The sequence below is a fragment of the Vanacampus margaritifer genome, chromosome 15, assembly GCF_051991255.1.
Source record: "Vanacampus margaritifer isolate UIUO_Vmar chromosome 15, RoL_Vmar_1.0, whole genome shotgun sequence".
Lineage (NCBI taxonomy): Eukaryota > Metazoa > Chordata > Actinopteri > Syngnathiformes > Syngnathidae > Vanacampus > Vanacampus margaritifer.
In genome coordinates, this window is record NC_135446.1 from 10726808 (window position 1) to 10732807 (window position 6000).

The following is a 6000-nucleotide window of genomic DNA, read 5'->3' on the forward strand; positions in this document are numbered from 1 at the left end:
ATTGCCAATTTTAGCAATTGACCAATAGATGATGAAACTCGCCTGAACGCTGAGATTGTATAGTAGAGTAGTATGGAGGTAAATATGGTGCAAAAGTAACTTGTAAAAAAAATTTCTACCTGTAGAAAAAAGTCTAAATTTGTATCTGTAAAAGTCGTGATTTGTACCTGTAATAAAAATTTATACCTGTACAAAAAAAAATTGTACCTGTAAAAGTCATGATTTGTACCTGTACAAAAAAAAAATTGTACCTGTACTGAAAGTGTAAATTTGTATCTGTAAAAGTTGTGATTTGTACTTGTAGAAATGACAACTTGTAGTCAAAGAAGTCGCCACTAGGAGTCACAAGTGTTTTTTCTGCTGCTGTCCAGTGACGTGAGTCACCAAATATCCCGCTACAAATGTAGCAAAACTGATTTGTACTTGTAGAGCGCCGTGATTTGTACTCGTAGAAGAAGAGGGCGGGCTCTGGAGGATTTGGGCGGGCTAAAGCTCAACCTCATTGGTTGAGCGAACGACAGTGGGTTGAACTCAAATGACGGCCATGAACAAGTCCGCAATTCCAAACAAACACAGTAGCCACTACACCAGTTTACGAGTCATTTTAGAAGAAGAGGACGTCACAGGCGTGAACATTTCAACATGGTTCAATATACAAACACCGTGTGGAACAGCTTAAACATTGGTTGACATGCAAAGCACTCCAAGTGGGCAGAAAGAAAAAAGTTTTAGTATGAAGGTAAGATTTATTGTACGAACATAGCTCGTAGTCCAGTGCTAGCTAGCTAGCTAGCTAGCTCATCTCATGTTGTTAATTGTCACGAAAACTGAACATATTGAAGTCACGATTTTTATTTCAAGATTTGAAGCCCACCAGTGTAAACATACGATCAATAGCTTGTACCTGTAAAAAATAAAAAACTCATAAACTGCTGCTTAGTGCTTAGATCTGTACTAGTACCCTTTAGGTGTGTCTAGATTTTTTTAAATGAAAACCCGGGACGCAACAATTTCGCTAAAAATCAGATAAACAATGAGATACTAACTATATTAATATGTTGAAGGTTTACACAGAAATTAATAATTTCCACTTGGAGACCCTTTGATCAAAAGTTATAGCTGTCAAAAAGCCAAATATTTCTCAAACACTTCAATAATAAATCACTTGCTGATATGTGCCATATGAAAGGCCCTTTTTAATATATCTGGTATGATTTGTAATTCTGATTCCACCATTTTGACATTTAGCTTCCTATCTACGTTGTTGTTTTTACAACATATCATAAAAAAGAAAAAAAGGTGAGACAGAACCATTGGGCCTGCCTTTACACATCCGTCTATTGTTATACACTCCCAAGCAAATATCAGACGGCGGCAAATGTATACGCCGAAGAGAGTCTACATATGCTTGCAATAACTCAGAAGTCTTTGAGGTAGCAGCAGCAGCGTTGACCGTTTAATTTAGATGTTGTGTGTTTCCCTGCTTGTAATTCACTGTGAGTTTTAAAAACCGACACTGTTGCTATCGCTAAATAAATGTTCCCCTGCTACAAATGCATTGCGCAATCGTCTTGTTATTTGTAGCCTTGTATGGCGCTTGCACCCTGCTGCTTAACAAACAAGAGGAAGTAACATCGCCACCACTACACAAACAGAAAGTTGAACCATTACGAGCGCATTTTGGCCACCATCAGCTCGCCGGTCACTCGGGTCATGACATCCTGTGTGTCCAGCCAAAGGCAGTCGGGACTGTCTTGGTTAATGGACCGCAGTGATGACCCCGGGTGGGGTTGGTGTGTGCGTGTGCGTATATAAAGGGGTCCGTCCCAAGGCTACCATTTTATTTTATTGATTTTACGATCCCCCTATTTCAAGATGCCCAACTACTGGTCTCACCTGCTAACTGACGGGCAGGCAATCCACATGCAGGCGTTAAAGCATCATGCTGCCTAATTAACTCCTTCCTGTTAGCTCAAAGACCTCCAGCGCAGACCATTGTCACTTTACGAGTGAGCTGGGGGGGTGGGGGTGTAGTGAGTGGAGAGGGCCTGTGACATGCGCGTGGAGCTGCTGTAAATGTCTCGGGAGGGGCCACCCGCTGTAATAAATGAAACGCTAAATGACCGTTCTCACATGCATATAATCAAAACCATTACACATTTAACACAGCAAGATGTAATTGTAAATACGTGTCGTCAGAGCTACAAGACTAGTCAGCAACTCAAAATCTGAGTTGTGTATTGAGTGGAAGCTCCGGATTAGGTGTGTATTGGCGGCAGACATGTTTTCCATCACAAAATGCTGAATGCTCACACAATGTTTCTTCTTTTTTTTTTCCCAGTAAAAGAGGAAACAAAGGAGAGAAAGAAGCCAGTGACATCAAGGTAAATGCAATAAGAGAACTTAAAAATGCTATCCACCATCATGGCAATATATAAGAACTAGGGGTGTTAAAAAAAAATTGATTCTGCAATATATCGCGATATTACAGCGCACAATTTTCGAATCGATTCGATATGCGGCTGAATTGATTTTTAAACATCAATTTTTTGTGAGAATATTCAACAAAACGTCTTACTTAGGGTTAGGATTGACACATTAAGCATGGAAGAATGTTATATTAATGGAACATTAAGCCTTAATATTTTTATTTCAGTGCTGTTCAAACATGAACCAGACTGCAACCTGTTTTATTAAATGCAGTGGCTCACTTATAAGTCTGAATTTTCAGATAAATACATTTTTATACAAATCTTACAGTGTACATGTAACAAGTTTACTGATAAGCAATTTCATAATTTAAGTAAAATGTTTTTCGCAATAATCAATTTATAGATTCTGAAGGGTGTATATTAAAAATCCATACTTTTGTGTGTCCAATAAATCAAATGATGAGATAAGACATGAACAGAGTCCCTGCGCAAGGATGATTTATTTCAGAGAATTCTCCGGTCACAGCAATACTGAACATCACGTATGAGGTGGAATTTCAGAGTGCCCATGTGCCCCTCCCTTGGGAAAGGGGCATTTTATAGTATCGAGTTTTGGAAGTAAAACGCCCCTTCTCCTCCATCTAAGAATGAGTAGAACAGATTGGTTCTCACACAATATGTTACATAATATTATTTTCGTACACAGACTGCAGCTGTATTCATCTCTAGACAAAATATACTTTCAGGGCACCTCTCGTACTTCTTCCCATAACAAAATCTCACAAGCAAGTTGAACTCGACAGCTCCTAATGTAGTATAGTTGTAGGAGTGCGCGCTCTCTCTCTCGAACAGAATGTGTTTTCGCACAGAACACTGAGAAGGAACTTCTAGACCAAACAATGTGTACCAGCTTAGGTTAAGGTCAAATTATACTGATTTCAACACTATTTTACCTACTTCACATCTATAAAACATTTCAACATGGTTAATATATGAAATAAAGAATTAAAAATGTTAATAATGTATAACAATTCGTATCGGGATTAATCGGTATCAAATCGAATCGTGACCTATGAATCGTGATACGAATCGAATCGCCAGGTACTAGGCAATTCACACCCCTAATAAGAACTAGTACAAATTCAGTAAATTCAAAATTCCTCTGTTGTGATCCAAATTTTTGCGGTTTTGTTAGCGCGTCAAAAGCATTTGGAAATTACATGAACCGCTCTGCTTCAATTCCGGACCCTTTTCCACCAAGGCCCTAATTTCTGTTCAGTTCTCCCTTGAGCAAATGACAAATCAGGGTTTGGTAATTCTGCCACCTGGAAGTTCGTGTGGCGAAAAGGTTTATGGCTGCATTATTTTTCAAAACACAGTTCAAAACATTCACAGAACGATCCTCTCCAAAGTTGAAAACAACAATCGAATTATCACTTCCCCATTCAAAGAAAATTCATGAAGCTTATCTGACGTACACTTTGATGCAGGGTGGTTTTATTGCTGGGTTTGACTTGGCTGCTACGAGTCAACATTTTTCTCCCATTTTTAGACATTTCCCAAAAATAGACGGAAGACATTATTGATTTAGGTAGCATGGTCCAAGCGCCTCCCCCACCCTGTCCACACTATTAAAAGTAACCAGGCCATTTCTATTTAAACCAAGTGGACAAGGGCATAGAGATAGATCTCAGGATAGAATCTATATTTGACTTGAGATGGAAATGACTATTTGTTACAAACTAAAATAAGAGTCACATGGCTGAACATCATAGTTTAGGAGTGTGCTTTTTATTGTGAGCACAGACATGTCTTAGCATTTCGTAGAATAAAATTAACTCGAAAGCGTCACGATATATTGTCAGAATTATGCATTGCGTAACATATCAATAATAACGGGATCATCTTCACAAACACGTGTGAGCCGAAAGCACGGTGGATGTCCCGAAACCTTTCTGTTACTATTTTTAAGTTGTTCTTATTTTGGTTCGAGTCAAAACAAGCTCTTTGGTTTGAGGGTACAAAAGGCAGCAGCAGGGAAGGCACCGTTAGAAAAGTGTGTGGGTGGTTCACAGGATCAGGGACAAGACCTGTCATGACTAGCCTTTCTCAAGTCAAATTAAAACCTCAGCAAAAGAAGCACATATTACCTTTTTAGTTTGTTGTTTTAAAATCCAATAATATTACATTTTTATAGGGCACTTCATTTTCATAAAAAAATACTATTTTATTCTTGTAAAATTTTACATTTACAACATTCTTATTTAATTGTTGGCAAATTCATATTACAAAAAAAAGGGAAAATTAGTAATATTAAATAATTTATTCTTATAGCATTATGAAATTTCGAGTCAGTCATGACCGAAAGAACAAGATACAAGCGGCCGAAATGAGTTTCCTCCGCAGGGTAGCCGGGCTCTCCCTTAGAGATAGGGTGAGAAGCCCGGTCATCCGGGAGGGACTCAGCGTCGAGTCGCTACTCCTCCACGTTGAGAGGAACCAGTTGAGGTGGTTCGGGCATCTGGTTCAGATGCCCCCTGGACGCCTCCCGCCGGTAGGACATGCCCAGGGACCCAGGACGCGCTGGAGAGACAACGTCTCTCGGCTGTCCTGGGAACGCCTTGGGGTCCCGTCGGAGGAGCTGGCTGAAGTGGCTGGGGAGAGGGAAGTCTGGGCTTCCCTGCTAAAGCTGCTGCCCCCGCGACCCGACCCCGGATAAGCGGAAGAAGAAGGACGGACGGGCATTATGAAATTTCATAATTTTTTTTCTGTATGGTTCAAGAAATAATTCTGACATTTACTTTCTAAAACTTTAACTTTATACTCATATTATGAAAATTCTTTTGGAATTTTTTACTCTTTTATATTTCAATGTACTCCTTTGTATCATTCATTTGGGGTGCATGCGGGCTGTTTTTCTCCCCCTACATTGCAAGATAAATGAGCAGCTTGACTTATGTAACTAGTTGTATCAGTAGCTACGGTTTGGCTGAGAAAGTGTTGTAGTACGGAGATTCCCAACGACCACTCCTCTAATCAAAACAGCTCTGTTGTGCTACCACTTTATTTTCCTTTCGACTTGAGCTGCTTCCAATGCACTTGAATCCCAACAGGCTCTGTCACCACTTTGGTAGCAACTGCCAATTATTTTCCAAGGCCTATCACCGTATGTCACTGTGCTCTGCCACCCAAAAATAAATAAAATGTAGGAAGTAGTGTTTAAAGCGATTTTATCTGTTATCAGGCTCTATCTGTGCTCCAGTCCGTCTCCAATCATCCTGTGTTTTCTAGCAACCAGTTGTGCTTTGGGGCGTGAACACTGACAAATCAAAACATTGAGTAACAGACTGTCGGAGAACTGATGATGTTTTCAAAGGTGGGCCATTTGTGTGATTACGTGCCGTCCTACGCCTCCGGTCTGAAAAATTTAGATATTTATAGTTTCCTGTGGAATAGATATTAAAAATATCTTCATTAAAGACACGCCTAGAAGAAAAGCAAGGGCACGACCATGAAAAAGTGGATTACAGTACATTGCATTGAGTGAAATCGACTTGAACATTTGGTT